At 39.7% G+C, this 17912-nt stretch overlaps 1 protein-coding gene across 2 annotated transcripts in view; it reads left to right on the top strand.

Moving 5' to 3' along the window:
• Nucleotides 1-17912, top strand: part of LOC126473711 (BLOC-1-related complex subunit 5) — a 77145-nt gene that overhangs the window by 428 nt on the left and 58805 nt on the right. The gene's annotated exons all lie outside the window — the stretch shown is intronic.

Genomic DNA, 17912 nt, shown 5'->3' with positions numbered 1-17912 from the left:
GCGCACAAAAATCGATGATAGTTTGTAATCGAGGCTACATAAGAAGTACATATTACAACCATTTAGATGTTCTTTCCCTCAGAATGTAAAGCATTTGACAGAATGCTGAATTATATGCATGTTACACAATAATTATCTGAGTAATTAGTGTAGGATTATGTCATGATTACTGTCAACTTGGCTATGACTTCTAATGTTGGGAGTATAGTACAACGATGACGGGAAAGCACGACTTGCAGCTGACGTTGTCCCAAAGTTTGCTGTTCTGTTTAGTGTGTTGGTGGCGATAATTCCTTTGTAAGAAATGTAGTAACAACAAAGATAGCTACTGGTTGGTATATTGACCTATGAAAGTAAAATACCTCATCCTTTGAAACAAATTTGCTACAGTTTTCGTGGGTCACCATTGATTTCATGTTGCTCTCTGCTAGACTTGATATATATTGCGGGATGGCCTGCAGAATGTGAAGACTGAAGAAGAATGCTGTCAATATTATGAAATCATTTTTATAAGCATTGAAAGAAATGCTCAGTTTCTGATTCCTTGTAAAATGGCGTGGAAGTTCCCTATTGCAAATAAAGGAAGTGAATAATTCTATTGATGGTAATTTTAGAAGCGCATTGTAGATTTAAATTATTTATCTTATAGCCTACCATATTGTTGTCTTTTTTGCATATTGCCCCTGTACTCTGTAATGAATTCAAATGTATATAGTTTGGTATTGCCCAAATAAATAAATATACTTTCGACATTAAATTCATTGTATTCAAATAGTTTGTTTGCTATTTATGCAACTGTGACTTCTCTCAGTTTTATATCAATGGTAGGTAGTAGCAGACCTCTCCTGTATCTAAATTATATTTTTATCATGCTAGAACGTGTACTACTGGTTACGAGGAAAAAAGTGAAACAAAAGAGCTTCAGAGCACCAATAAGGCAATTATTTGATCAGCGTATACTTGACTTGTGATCTGACTTGCTTCGGTTGTGTCCCATACATATTCATGTAAAGCAATAGTTCAAATGGTTTATCTTTTGTTCTAGTGCTTTGCCAATGCCTTAATATTTGTTTTTGAGACTTCTTGGATTGAGCCTACCTTGGCTCGAAGTTGATTCCGAATTTATTTTACTGAACATACAAAACTATTTTTCGCCATTTATTGCTTAGTTTTATTGACTGAGTAACTGACATCCTTTCTGTCTCATTACAGCCTGTAGTTCCCTTTTTAGTTTCTGTATTTGCTATGAAAGCAGTGGACTTAAGGATCCATATCAAAACCCATGTGCTATATACTTGACTTTGTAATGTTGCCGTAATCATTTAAGAAAGCATGGAGGCATTGGTACCAGTAACTGCCTGAAAAATTCAAGATAAGGGCAGTGAACCTAAATGTGGAATATCAGCACAATCACAGATTCTATTCCTATCTTGCAAGATATTTTACATCACCATATAGCTTGAGTTTGTATATCGCCTTGAGAGGCTACTGACATTATGCTGAGTAATCAGGTGAAGGAAAAATATTTTTTTATTTATTTTTTACCATCAGTATATCAGCAGAATAAATAACAGTATCAGGAAAGTGTGTCAGTCTTGTGGCAGTGTTCATTAACCCAAACAACTTTTCAAATGATGAATGTTTGGAGAGATGGCCTGCACCTCAATAGATTAGGTGCTCTGAATTTCAGTAAAATCTTCATAGATGTGTGTAAAACCCAAAAAAGCAAGAGAAACTGGGACAGTACAATTGACACAGCAGAGGTTCAAATGGAAAATCAAAAGTATTGATACCAAAGAAGTGATGCACATAAATCATAGTAAAAAGCAAAAATGCTCTACAGATGCTCTGGAATATCAGTGGCTTAACAGAAGAACTACCAAACCTTAAATACTCTAAAATCAGTGAACTTAAAATCCCACTTTTAGATTGTGTAAATATCAAAATAACTGCCTGAATGTACATACCATGAAATAGAAGGTTTTTACAAGTTTTAAATAGTGTTGCTAATGTTAAGGTAACTAGCAGCTTTTGCAGAAGAAACAAATCTCATGGAGGTTCCTGCATTCTTTTTGCCCCTTCAGCATGTTCTAAAGTATGAGAATATTTAAGTTATTTAAATGAAGAGAATGTGTTTGATAGTTGCTCATAGAATTAAGTGATCTGATTTATGTGATTATAGCAATTTATAGAATTCCTGGATTTACTGATAGCTGTGATTCCAAAAGAAATCTGGTTTCAAGTTAAACTTTTCTGAACACACTAGAGAAAATAGTAAATTAGTGCCCTGCGCTGATAATATTATTGCAAAGTACCAGTATGAAAATGAAATTAAGTTCTGCTTAGACCTAAGTATTTTGGATCATACAGTTCTGTTTATTGAGCTTCCAGTTACAATAAATATGGATTTATTTCACAATAAACTAAGTACTGTAAGCTGGCTTATAGACTGCTATCAGCAAATGCCATAAACTGCAACGAATTCTTAAATTTTTTTTAGATATGTTTAATGAATCTTTTCCTCCTAGATTTTGGCAAGAAATGTAAGCAGTAAACTTAACTGGATTACACCAGGAATAAGATTTTCTAGTACCAGAAAAAGAAAACTCCACAATGTGTTAAACTTCGACAGAAATTCTGATTTAGTTATGTATGTCAAATGCTATAAAGCCATATTCAGGAAAGTAGTAGTTGCACCTAAAAAAATGCCCAATAATATCTTCATCCTCTAAACACTGTAATAAGACAAAAGCAGTGTGGTCAGTTCTTCAGTCAGAATTATGAACCAAACTTAAAAATCATGAGATTTTAAAAATTAGCTTTGAAGAGAATGCTGTAATAAACACTATTCACATGTCAAATTGTTTCAGCAAGTTCTCTTAAAATCTAGTGAGGTCATATGTAGGTATAGCAGCCTATCAAGACAATGTAAATTTCATAAGCTTGGTAAATGACCAGAACACCTTTCAAACAGTTTGAAAAAAATCAACCAAAAGGATGTGGATAATGAAATTTCATTTTTTAAAAAAAAAATGCCCACATCTGTAATCAAGAGAATGTGTAATATCATTTCACAAACAATTTAAATTATCATAAACCAATCTTTTGAGCAGGGATATTTTCCATATGCATTAAAATATGCTGAGATAAAACCACTATTCAAAAGAGATCGGCAGAGGATATGGGAAATTACTGCCATGCCTCTCTTCCGCTGGTACTTTCTAAAGTGTTTTAAAAGAGTGCAGCAAAACAATCTAAAACATTTCTTACTGTAATAGACATAATTTTTAAAAGCCAGCTCCAACACCAACAAGGAAGAAGCACTGTAATTGCAATGAATGAGTTTACTCAAAAGATATACTTCTCATTAGATGAGGGTAGAAAGATCACGGGAATATCCTGTGATCAAACAAATGCTTTCGATTCAGTGAACCACTCCTTACTTCTATGCAAATCACTTGTATATCAAATCAGATGCATTAATGATATGAATATAATAGAGGGAAACATTCCACGTGGGAAAAATATATCTAAAAATAAAGATGCTGTAACTTACCAAACGAAAGTGTTGGTGTGTTGATAGGAGACAATAAAAAACACACACAAATTTCAAGCTTTCGCAACCCACGGTTGCTTCATCAGGAAAGAGGGAAGGAGAAGGAAAGACGAAAGGCTGTGGGTTTTAAGGAAGAGGGTAAGGAGTCGGCTTTCCGCTCCCGGCATTGGAATGACTCCTTACCCTCTCCCTCAAAACCCACATCCTTTCGTCTTTCCCTCTCCTTCCCTCTCTCCTGATGAAGCAATCGTGGGTTGTGAAAGCTTGAAATTTGTGTGTGTGTTTTTTATTGTCTCCTATCAACATACCAATGCTTCCGTTTGGTAAGTTGCAGCATCTTTATTTTTAGATATATGAATCAGATGCATTGTTTTAAAAAGGAAACACGGAGTAATTATAACTTCAAATTCAAGAAACTACTCCTCAAACTGTAAAACAATTGGCCAACGAGTCCCACAGGTTTGAAATTATGTCTCTTTCTGTTCCTTTTCTACATAAACGAGTTACCACTTGCTACTTATGATCATTCAGTTGTATTTGCTGATGATAACATCAGTTCTAATTCAAAATGAGATATCTGGAAGAATTTTGGAATGTGTCATAAATACTTTAGAGAAACCTGAACTTTAGTCCCATCAAAATGGACTGAAACTGAATGTAACTTAAACCAAAAGCATGCAGTTTGAAGCTAAATCATTAGACTAAGGTGAAATAAACATAATTTGCATTGATCAAGCTAGCTCAGAAGCAAACCATATTAAGTTCTTTGGCCTAAATCTTGATAAAAATTGATATAGGAAAGTACACACTGACTGCTTAGCAAACATACATAATAGCTTAGCTTCTGGAGTGTGTGTTTTGTCAAGTGCCACAAGCATGGCATCAGAAAGCTAGTCTATCATTCGTACTTTAAGTCAGTTATTCATAATGACATAATTGTCTGAGAAAATTCAGCAAATGTCACAAGACTTCTAGTATTACATAATAATAATAATAATTAGCAACAAGTTTGTTGTCAAACAACAGGCATCACATTGATCACCGTTAAAAAATCTGAAAATGCTATCTGCTCCTTCACGTTACATGTATGAGGTATTGTTGTTCTTGTATAAAACTCAACATTCATCTAACTCTTTTGTTTCGACCACAGCTACAGCCCTCACCACAGAGAGAATTTTAAACTTCCAACACACCATTAAAAACCCTATTCCCAAGCACCAGAGTATGTGGGTTTAAAAATTTACAATAAAACAAACGGCAATAATATATTTAACATGGATTTAGGTTCACTGAAAAGATTACGTCTCACCATCCAGTGGGAAAATGTTACTATTTGTACTGAAGTATTCTTTGAGGATAGTTTCACAGTTTGAACAAGGAAATTAAACATTAACTTTTGTGTACTGGAAACTGTAGTATGTAATTGTGTAGCAATATCTTAGAAGGTATATAAAAATACTGATAAGACTGCAGTATATCAAATCGATAATGGTTAGAAATTGTATGTTGTGAAATGAATAAATTTATCTGCCTACCTATCTATCTATTGTAAATACCTCTTAAGGGCTTGCATCCTCCATGGAGGCTAATTAAAGCCTTCCACCATTTCTAGATTTTCTGTTGGGTGTAGTTCATTAGCTTGAGCACATTCATTTTAAGACACCAAGAACACATGTTTGTCCTTTCTTGGTAGCTACTGTTGCTATGACTATAGTCAGGTATACTGCATGGAGAATAATAGTATTTGGCGATGGAACTGCTAAGACACACAGATACATCTTGCTGATTCTTGAACATACATTTGGCAGCGAAGGAGAAGATTTGGAGGTATATTTTGATTACTTGAGCTGAAATAACATGCTGATAAAAACTGGGTCTTATTTCAGAACACTTGTTCTGCTTAATGTCTCAAAGTGTTGTTCTGAATAATTGTGTATTAGTTTGTTTGTACATATGGCTGTTGTTGATTCCTGCAGAGAGATGTGTGTGTAGGCAAGAGTAGTAAGTAGATATAATGGTAAACTGCTGTCATCTCTGCCAGTATGAAGAAGGAGAATAACAATCACAGATCATATAAGCCAGTTTTGAAACAATGGTTGAGAGAATCATTTTTTAAAAGCATGATTGTTTTAGTATCAAGAACATATAGAATTTCTAGAACAAATAGATTGAATTCGTGATAACCCAAGCACACTGTAAATGTATTACATGAAAAAGCTTAAACAAATAAGAGACAAAGCACAGACAACACATAAGTGGCTGGCAGAGCCACCCATTCCGACCTGTATGGTCATTAATTCTAATGTGGGGGGCAGCTGATAGGCTGCACATGCAGCTGCTGTTATACTAGCATGCCGGGTGGCCTCTAGTGGACGAACCAAGCACAAACTTCATGCGCTAACTACGACACAGCACACATGCCAGTTTGGTAGTTGCAGCAAAATTAGCTGTAAATATTAGCAGGAGATGGGAATCAAACTTCGAACTTGTCCGTCACAAACTAGCTGCTGTGACTGTTACCTTCTGATGGACAATGCGCCTTCTGTAGTATTGCTCCTCATCCTGGAAAAAGAAAGATGACATGCTGTTTCAAGCTGTGGATCTCTTAAAAGCTCATTGATATGGTGGTACTTAAACATACTCTTTGTCACATTCTCACCACCTTCCGTCTTTTTTTTTTTTTATATATAGAGAGAATCATAAACCCCCAGCTTTGTATGTAATGTCCAACATCCAGCATATTTATCATTTATTATTTAGAGTTCCATAGATTCATATATCAACAAATCACTGGATAGAGAATGAATCAATTTTTACAAATTATTGTTTAGTACGTAAGTTCAACATATAATTTACCATATGTTACTTCACTAGCACTGTATAATTTTGGATTAAAGTTACACTGTACACAAACAAAGAATGATGAATTTATCACATAGACACGAAGAGGTGACGTTGAGTTGCAGACAGGCACAATGAAAAAGACAAAAAAGTCCTTCAACACACACACACACACACACACACACACACACACACACACACACACACACACAAGCACAACTCACCATACACTTGGTTACTATCACCAAGTGAAATGAGCAGAAATCTGGGGTGGATGGTGGGGGTAAGGATAAGGCATGGGACAGTGAGAGAGAGGAATAGCAGGGTACGACTGTGAAAATATGTGCTGCCTCTGAGATCATACAAGGACATGGTGATTACAGGATGGACTGCTAGGTGCAGAGTTTGGAGGGTGTTCTGTGAGGAGGGGTCGAGGGGGGGGGGGCAGTGAAGCATAGAGGGGGAAAGGAAAAGACTAGTTGATGTGTTGTTGGGATGGAAGGCGTATATAGTACTAGACTGTGAGTAGAGAAGGGGGACAGGTACATAGAGAATACAGACAACTTGAGTGTTGAGCCCGTGGAGTAACGGAAATGAAGAATATATTGAAGGGAGAGTTCCCATCTGTGCAGTTCAGAAAAGCCGGTGTTGGCAGAAACACTCCAGATGGCAAAAACTGTGAAGCGGTCGTTAAAGTGAAGGACATCAAGTTGGGGAGCATGTTGAGCAACTAGTTGTGCAGCTGTCTCTTGGCCTTAGTTCAGCGGTGGCCATTCATTGGGATAGACAGGGTGTTAGTTGTCGTACCCACTTAGAAAGCCCCCTACCACCTCCCATACACTCACCATATGACTACAAAGAAGCACACCTCTCATAACTCAGCACAATCCAGGACTGGAAAATTGAAAGCAGCCACATGATCTACAAACTAAGCTGCATAGGCAGCGACATGAAGACATGGGACATTGCTGGGCCACTGCTACTGGCTGACAACTGACTTGCTACTGGTGAAGGCCACAATGAACTGGGCTGGGTCTGCCAGTGTGAAGCTATGGGATGAAACTGCTGGTACTGCCAAAGTGTAGTGCTGGAATTGAACTGCTGATGTGGCTGGACGGAACTGCTGGTACTGCCGACTTGAGGAGTAGGGCGCTACTGACTTCGCTCGGTCCGCGGGTGACATAAAAATTTGGCAGTGGATGGATATCTGTGTGGTGCTGTGAGGGCACATGACCTGCTATAGCAAAATAGTGCCTGACAACAGCACTCCTGCAAAAGGTACACTACCTGTGGGGAAGGTAGGCATCCTGGACACTGGGGCAATATGTAACTCCATGGTAAATGGCCTGGCCATACAAGGAAATGTGTCTATTTTGATGAGACCCATTTATATACATTCTTTTGATGGGGTGACTGCCTGAACAGCTTGCTTCATGTGCTGAGGACATGACTAACAGGCTGATACTGCATACCTCCCCTTAAGAAAAGATGATATTGTCATCTCAAAGACGTGCTGCAGTCACGGGGGCAGACCGTCCATCACCAGTGCTGATTGTTCATTAAACTGGAATAATCAACAGTATTGTCAATGAGTGGAAACCATGTGCCTGGAAATTGACCAAAAAATACAATAACAGAACTCTGCATTTCCATGCACACTGAGCTGAACAAAAACTGTGTTTATATGGGGACATTGGAAAGGACATATCCACTGAAGAAGAATGCAAGAGAGAACTAACAAGACTGCTGAGCATGGGGTGTGGACCCTGTGAATTTTGATACACAAAAATAGTACAGAAATTCCGCAAGAACTCGGCATCAGCCACATGAAAATATTGACGTGAACTACTAATTAATACAAGAAATGATTGTAACAAAACATGTATGCTGTGTCCGTGCAGGGACAGTGACTGGACTGGAACGCGGGCAGCGATGGAAAAGGGCCAGTGTGGGGGGTGGGCTTGTGGCATGCTGCAAGAAGGCACAACCCAGAGACCGACAGAGCACATGATGGTATCAGTGGCACCACAAGGAATGGTGAAACTGGTGACTGGGCTGGCAACAACAACAACAACAACAGGGGCAGCCACAGTGATGCTAAGGGGTATGACTGGGCCATTCGCAATGATGGTGTTGACAGGGATGGCAGTGTCAGGAGGGGTGACCAGAACAGGGGCAGCAGGGAGAAGACTGAAAAGTGAATGGACGGACGATGTTGCAGGCAGACCTGGCAACGACTGGAGGGCTGATTGGAATGATGACAAGATAGCCAACCAGGACAGGGCCAGTGACATCCAGACTGACAGGACTGATGTTGTCACAGAGGGGGTTGGCGATGATATTAGGCCAACCCATGATCGGGACAGCACCGACAGGAGTGTCTCCGAGAGGAGGCCTGGCGCCGACAGGGCTGACACCAGAGACAAGAGTGGCAACGTCTGATGGCGTCATAGGGCAGGGTGGGTGAAGGCATCAGTACTGCCACTGTAGAACTCTGGGAACAAAACATGGAGTGCCAAGTTGCACAACAACAATGTTGTAAACAACTTGAGTGAAGGGAACCCAGTGTGCCACACACACAAAACTTGGAAGCCCTGTCTGAACTCTGTTCAGGAACAAGCTGTCTGACATTCACTAAGGACATGGCATGCACATTGCTCAGCTGGAGGTGTCTGACATAATGAAAAAGCATATTTAATCATTCCACTAACAGTTCTTAGTTCTCTGGGTACGAGTTGGGGAAAAACTGATAACACAAATGAAAAATTTCTGCACCCAAACTGACAAGCAATGGACCCTTCATTCTGCAAAGGTGCACAAAGGATCCCAAAAGCTGATAAGTGCAGCTCCAACTGTTGACAGTACAGATGCCACTCTTTCTGACCATCCAGCAAACAAACAAATCCTGAGTGAGTTAGCTACACCCTGTAACAACTTCTGCAATTTGTTGCTCCTGTAAGCGAATGACTTGAGACAATAGCAGTTCTGATGGTGAGACAGACTTTAGGATATGTTTGAACATGTAAACTGTGTGTGAGAACACTGCCAGTAGGACATGTTTACACACACAAACTGCACGTGAGAACACTGCCAGCAGATGAGAATCTGGAGCCTTGCAACATTGAAAAGACTTTGACCAGCAGCATGAATAAGAAGTTACAGGGCTACAGACTTTAAAGAACTGTCTGGTTTAGCAGAAAAGACAGCAACTAATAAGAAACGAGCCGCATAGACTGAAAACCATACCCAGATGTAACAATCATGAATATCAAGAAAATTGTCATCTTACTGGAGGAACAGAACAAATTGGTTAATGCTGCCCCAGCAAATCCAACTAGCGTATGATGAGCAATGTGAAAACAAAATGTGTTCCTGCAAAATAACCAACATACAGAAAGACTCGAAAGCCAGACTGAAATAACACTGAAATATGAAGCCTGTGAGAGACGACAATTTCAAAATGCACTTTTATTTCATTGTCATTGAAGTATGGCATACAAGAGGAGAGAAGACAACAACAATGTGTCCAGAATGAGATTTTCACTCTGCAGCGGAGTGTGCAAAGATATGAAACTTCCTGGCAGATTAAAACTGTGTGCTGAACCGGGACTCGAACTCAGGACCTTTGGCTTTCGCGGGCAAGTGCTCTACCATCTGAGCTACCCAAGCACGACTCAGACCCATTCTCACAGCTTTACTTCTGCCAGTACCTGGTCTCCTACGTTCCAAGCTTTACAGAAGCTCTCCTGCAAACCTCGCAGAACTAGCACTCCTGGAAGAAAGAATATTGCTGAGACATGGCTGAGCCACAGCCTGGGGAATGTTTCCAGAATGAGATTTTCACTCTGCAGCAGAGTGTGTGCTGATATGAAACTTCCTGGCAGATTAAAACTGTGTGCCGAACCGAGACTCGAACTCGGGACCTTTGGCTTTCGCGGGCAAGTGCTCTACCATCTGAGCTACCCAAGCACGACTCACGCCCCGTCCTCACAGCTTTACTGTAGCTGTGAGGACGGGGCGTGAGTCTTTGCTGTTATTTTCTGAACATGCATCTCATCTATTATGTTAGTTAGAGTGTAATGTAAGACTTCTGTATATTTATTTACAGAACCCAAACACACCTCTGGATTTGTAACTGTTAAGAAATGATTACTGAAAATGTTAGCCACCATTTCAGGATCATCCACTTCATTGCATTCATTTCTTAAACTAATAATTTCTGTGGCAGATGAACTATTGCTATCTCATATTTCACATATTTCCTGAACTGTGAAAAAAGCTATATAGAAACAGTAAACGATCCAAGAACAAGAAGTGCAATAAAGAGCAGCCTAAGACAGCCGCGGTGTCATGGGTAAGTGGTCATGGTGCTGAACTGCCAAGTGGTCGAGCCATTTTTTTTTTTTTTTTACATAACATTATGAACTGTCTGACCGGTCACTGAAATGTTTGTTCTCTTTCTGTAGTCTTGGCAGTTGTCATACCATGCATTGGTTATAGAATATGAGTCATGTGTTAAGAATACATTACCATTGCAAGTAAATGTGATGAATAGTGAGAGCAGGCAAGATACCACATAGACATCTCGCAGAAATAAAAACAACAAAGAAATGGGTGTGAACTATGTTACAACAAAGGACTTCTAGATTTGAGACTTCCAAAACGGAACGCAACTTCAAAAACGTTAAAAACATATGTTTCAACAGAACACACAGTGTGATTATGAAACTATTGGTTTCATTTGTTGCAGCTTATGTGACAAACTATTATGTTTTCATCATTTCCTTGGGAGCAATCACACTTACCAGTCATACACATTAGATGTGTTGATAAGATATTCGTATTATATGACACACACATACTGTCAATAATGCCATGTATGACAAACCAGATGTGTTTGCCAGCGGAAGATTCGGTTGATTTGTCGCCTTGTCATCAAACATTTGCTATTCCCATTCAAAAACCACTACCTTTTGGCTGCTAATAGAGCAGTTGTGCAGAATCAGCTGTCATTATAAGTCCCTACCTCATACCTTGCTGTTGCAGATGGTCATTACACCATTATAAATTTGAATAAAGTGGGCAAAAAAAGAAAAAAAATGCCAAAAGGTAGATGTGAACACAGCTCACCCGCGTGGAAATACAGCATCATAACCACTTTACCATGACATCATATTTCTTCACTGCTGCTCTATATTAATCTTCTTATTGTTGGACTGTCCACTGTTTCTGGTTTGCTTTTTTTCACAGTCCAGTACAGTTTCTTTTTGTTTTCATGCTTGATATGTGTTCAGTTTTTGACGGGCTGTTCACTGGGCCCTCATGTCACTAAACCAGAGGGGGGAGGCGGGGGGGGGGGGGGGGGGGGGGTGTGCAATGATGAGTTTCCTTTGTAAATTGTGGTAACTAAATGAAACAGTCAGCTGGGGAGAAAGTTATCAAAACTAGATGTTTTCATCTTCATGGAATTCTGTGATCATTACTAATAAAAACGTGTCCTAATTCACTCTCCAGATCGCTTTCGTTTATTTCCGTATGACCATGAACTTTCAGTTCCACATTTGACAGGTTACTCTGTAGTTGTAGCAAATGATCTGGCTTGAAACTGGTCATATGGAAATAAAGGAAAGCGATATGGAGACTGAATTTAGACACATTTTTGGGGAGGAATCATCCCGTGAAAATAAATGAACCTGATCCAATGCAAATTAAGCAAAATTTAGCATGCTTGTGGCACATAATATTTAGCATGACTTTTCCTTTGAAATACAAGATTACACTTACCAGCAGGATGGCACGATACAGCCAGAGCTGTTACAGTTTTCATGTGGCAGTTAGACACATCTTACATATATTAGAATTTTTCAACTGATGAAGACAGGATAGTCATGTGTATTGAAAACTTGATAGTTATGAACTGTGCACTTTTTGTGCAGTGATGTAATCAGAAAAAAAAAAAAATGTTATGTCCAAAGGAAGGAACTCTAAACCTCTTACAAAATGGTACAATAACATGGAGTAAATGTAAAGCCAGCTACCTAAAATTGTCTTACAAGCTAAGGTAAAATTTAGGGTTGCAGGTTCAGGATTGAGGTAAACCCTGCTCATGATAATTACCAGTGGAGTGAGGTTCAGGGATGAAATACTGTTGAGAGGCACAGTGATGTCGACTATATTCTTATTTGTATGTAAATCCCATTGTTGCTCCTAATAGTAGTATGGCCAGCAATGAAGGCACAGAGTGATCATTATTTTCTACTGGTGTTAATCAGCAGTATGATCTAATCTGATCTGCCTATTCTCACGCGCCGTAGGTGATCTATTGTTCGGAGCAAGTGGGTATCCGTAATGATTGGAAATTTGGACAAGTTATCATGGCAACCTATCTTGAACAGTAAATCTGGAAGATGTAGCAGAAATGGGTCCTTACTTATGTGGAGGACATACGCTAGCTGTGCAGAGTGTTTGACAGTGGGTGCCACTGCATCACATTGTGACCTATCGAATAGTAACCCGCTTTTAGTTAACATGGTGTGTTAAGAATGAATGATAGTGTCCTAGCAAACAGTGGTTGCAGACATTGGTTCAGGGATGGCATACAAGCAATTGTAATGAACTGCGATAAGAATTGGGTCGTGTTCAGCCATAGTAATGGAGGTGTGGAAGTTTCTCCTAACAATTGTGCAACTTTGCAATAATTAGTTCCTGCTCGAAAAATCATGGTCGAACAGATGTGGTATCTGTCTTTAGCGCAGTGCTGCAAACCAGCCAAAACATTACCACATGTAATTGATGGTGATTACCAACAAACAGTAAGACTTGGGTCTTCCATGTTGCATGCTTATGTATAGCAAGACAGGGAAAGTATACAGCCAATAATGTTCACTCACACAGTTAAAATAGGACACATGTTGATGTATTTTCATGCAAAAGTTAGTATTGCATCAGGATAGTTGATCATTAACAGCAGCGTAAGAATGTGATTCTCTAACAGGATAGAGCATTTGTAGCAGGCCTTTAATCTGTATGGTAAGTCAGCTAACAAATGTAAAAATACTTCAGCAGGCATTAATTGGGACTTAGTTTGTGTTGTTATCCCAGTTGAATGGTGGTGATAGGTTATTCATATATGTAGCTGTGCTGTGTGCATGTCATAGAATGTAATTTGCAAAGCTTGTGGTGATGTTTGCAAGTTCACCCTACATTAGCAATAAGTCACGATTAAAAATCTTTTCAAAGTTTTAATGTTGCAGCACCAATTCAGTAACTACTACTCTCATTTTCTGTGTATTAGTGAATTGGTTATCTTGTATGTGAGTAAACTGTTGTGACTTAGCAAGACAGCCAAGTCACAACGAGAGGAAGCCGAAAGGCACGCGTTAAGCTCACGCAGATTGGCGTGAGGTCTGGAACAGTTAAAAGGAAATGAGAACTTAGAAAATGGACGCAGTTGCTGTAATACTTAACTTTAATCCACATTTGTAGAACATCGCTCTTGATGATACATGCTTCACAATATTAATTATCAAAGCTATGGCGCCTTGCTAGGTCGTAGCCAATGACTTAGCTTAAGGCTATGCTAACTATCGTCTCGGCTTATGAGAGCGTATTGGTCAATGTAGCTTTGCTAGCAAAGTCGGCTGTACAACTGGGACGAGTGCTAGTACGTCTCTCTAGACCTGCCGTGTGGTGGCGCTCGGTCTGCTATCACTGACAGTGGCGACACGCGCGTCCGACGTATACTAATGGACTGCGGACGATTTAAAGGCTACCACCTAGCAAATGTGGTGTCTGGCGGTGACACCACATAAACCACACTTCCTGCTGAGCAAGGGTGCTGTAGGCATACTCAGTGAGTGATGTTGCTTTGTGAGCAGCAGTAATCGAGCATTTGACGTTGTGCTGATCTGGTGTCCTGAACAACTTCTTAAACATGACTCTGCCAGTATAAACCAAGTTCTCTTCATCCTATTATGTGGGACAATGTCTGTGACGCTGCGTAGTCGCTCCTCGATATTATTAATTACTTGTGTGATATGCTGTAGGGGACGAAGGATTTGTGTCTGACCAGAAGTTCTCAAAACGCATGCACTGTTCAACAGTTGTCTTACAACATTTTGCAGTTGATGTTGTTCTTGGAAAAGTGTCACATTGATCTCTGCCGTGATCTTGTATATGGAAGTGGAGTCAGGTGTAACAAATAGGGATCCAGGTGTTAATTGGGTGGTAACAGTTGAGAGCCAGTAAAGAGTTTGTACTAATGCTTAATTTTCTTTATACACAGATGGGGCCATTTGTGAAACAGATTCCTGGAATTGGGTGTAAATGGTAAGCACATTGATAGATGGCACATATTCCTCTCCTTCTACAGTGCCAGAATGCAGCTGCCTTTACAATTAAAATATCGTTTACAGTTAGCATCAGTGATACACCAAAACCTTTTTATTTGATATACTTCAATTTATTGATGTCATATGTGGTACTATTTTCGGGCGACCAAGTTCAAAAAGAAATAATTGGCATTGCCACAAGTTCTGGAAATCAGGGAAATCGTGGAATATCAGGGTATTTAAAACTGTCAGTTAAATCAAGAAAACATCAGGGAGATTTGGGGGAAAAAAAATGGAAAAATCTCGTTTTTGTCTCATCAGATGAAATGGTTTGTTTACTAAGATATCGTGCATCATCACTGGCTGAGCACAGCTGAGTATGTGTGCCTCTTCCCTACTCCCTCATTCTTAGTGCTTCCCCCCTTCCTACCACTCCCCTCAGCTTGCAGTCAGTGCTGCCGCCCTTCCTTGCCACTAGCCTAGCAGCTGCCGACTAGAGGCAGGGAGGCATGAGGAGTTGTTTGTTTGGAACTGATTCTCAGAGATTGTTGACGCAGCAGCCGGAGACGGCGGTCATGTGTGCATGAATTGTGTCTAAGTAGTTCTGTGAATGTGTGTGTGCTTTTGTTTCTCACAAAGACTATGGTCGAAAATTTAGTTGTGAGAGTGTTATTGTCTTTTCTATGTTCCTGTCTGCACCTCGGCGATCATCTTTACGGTGAGTTGCTACCTATCCTCATTAGCATTGACTCTGAGAGTATTTGTGCAAGTTATCTGTTGCATGGATTGATCACCACGGTCTCATTTCATCAACATGGTGTCTGTGATAGTCAATAGCTGGCTATGTGAATGGATTTCAGCAACAGGCTAAAAGCGCAGGCCATTTCTGCGGGTATCTCTAATGGATCGAGCCTGCCGATCTGAAGCCCATCATTTCCCACCAATGTGCAGGCCCTGCCCGTCGAATCTAGTCTCACTGATCTGCCCGCAGGCCGGGTGTGTTTGTGTGTGGCATAATGCGACAGATTTTTGCGGTTTGTCCATGGACCAGGACTGGCCTCGGCAGGCCAGATGCCACAGGCGTTGGTTTCCAGCAATTGCGACTGTCTCACTGCAAGTACATTGTGCAGTGCAGCACTTTATGTATATTTTATTTATTGTATTACATTTGGCACTTCGAAAGTAGTTTATATATGAGAAAGTATGGATGATAGGAAGAAGAAAATTGTGGCAGTTGCTGACGGTTTGTACGCTATGCACTCATATATTTCTCATTAGAAAACTTATACGATACCTGTCAGATAGTAGACGTAACATAGTGGGCAATAACCGACAATAACAAACATAGTAAAACCAACATTTTATTGACAGTCACCTATAATATTGGTTTACACAACTCTTCCCTGTCTTATACACTTCTTTATGTATATATATATAAAGATATATCTAAAAACAAAGATGATGTGACTTACCAAACGAAAGTGCTGGCACGTCGATAGACACACAAACAAACACAAACCGGGAGCGGAAAGACTTACCTTAGGGGGAAAAAAGGACGGGTATACACTCGCACACACACACATATCCATCCACACATATACATACACAAGCAGACATATACAGAGGCAAAGAGTTTGGGCAGAGATGTCAGTCGAGGCGGAAGTGCAGAAGCAAAGATGTTGTTGAATGACAGGTGAGGTATGAGAGGTGGCAACTTGAAATTAGCGGTGATTGAGGCCTGGTGGATAATGGGAAGAGAGGATATATTGAAGAGCAAGTTCCCATCTCCGGAGTTCGCATAGGTTGGTGTTAGTGGGAAGTATCCAGATAACCCGGACGGTGTAACACTGTGCCAAGATGTGCTGGCCATGCACCAAGGCATGTTTAGCCACAGGGTGATCACTCAATAGTAAAAGAAGAAAGGTTGATGTCCCATTGATAAAAATATCATTAAAGATAGAGCACAAAACTTGGGCTAAGAAAGAAAATCAGCCTTGCTCTTTTCAAAAGAACAGTCCTGGCAGGACCCTTGAGTGATTTAAAAGAACAACAGAAACCCTAAATCTGGATTACTGGCAAGGATTTGAAATGCTGCCCAGAGTGTTAACACTGGGCCACCTTGTTCAGTCAACCCAGCTGCCACTTTGTTCAACCACTCAGTTGGTCATATAGGGTGCCTGGAGCTGATCAAGACATCATGATGGTTAAGGTAATGCTCACACTTTTTTGAAGGGACAAGACTCAAATAACCACCCAGCCACACATATTTATGATTTCCATGGTTAACCCAAATCATTTCACGCAAATGCCAGGATGGACCCATTTAAATTATATGGCTAATTTGCTTCTTCATCCTTGTGCAAACCAAGATGATGGCCTACCTCTAATTTTGTTACTGAAGAAGCATTAAACTCTAATCTTCTTTTTCAGCTGACTGACAGATAATTCAGGAATATGGAGAAGCTGTTGTGTGATGACCTTATTTAGCCATCAGATAGTCTGTTATACTTTTTCTTGATCCTTGTGAGGAAGAAAGATTGTATATGACATTCATGCACTCAACAATGAGATATCTACCTACCATCACAAATTGGTGGCACTTTACACTATTTGAAGTTTTTCTTCATTACAAATAACTATATGGCTACTACCAGATCACAGCTGACAATGCTGAATGCAAAAAGACTGCATTGCAATACCTGAGGGTAAACGATCCTGCATCCTCTTTACGTGAACTATTTTTCAAACTTTTCAAAGCATTTTAACAGCTTACTATAATAAAACAACCAAGTGGATTTAAAGTTCGTACAAGAAAATACTGTCTGCTACCCCAGTCATTTCAGTTAATTACATCCTAAAACACGACTGAATGGGTCTAAAGTACTCCTTAAGGAAACAAAATAGTTTTCCTCCAACTTGGGCTTAAAAATTTACAGTTAGTCACTAAGGAGCTTCAAGTCTCACAAAAGCCTATTGAAAATGTATGTTGCCTATCTGACAGGTATCGTATAAGTTTTCTAATGAGAAATATATGAGTGCATAGCGTACAAACCGTCAGCAACTGCCACAATTTTCTTCTTCCTATCATCCATACTTTCTCATATATAAACTACTTTCGAAGTGCCAAATGTAATACAATAAATAAAATATACATAAAGTGCTGCACTGCACAATGTACTTGCAGT

This window comes from Schistocerca serialis, chromosome 4 (genome assembly GCF_023864345.2).
Source record: "Schistocerca serialis cubense isolate TAMUIC-IGC-003099 chromosome 4, iqSchSeri2.2, whole genome shotgun sequence".
NCBI classification, from domain to species: Eukaryota; Metazoa; Arthropoda; class Insecta; order Orthoptera; family Acrididae; genus Schistocerca; species Schistocerca serialis.
The sequence above is the reverse complement of the archived record's forward strand: the minus strand, read 5'-3'. Positions and strand labels throughout refer to the sequence as shown.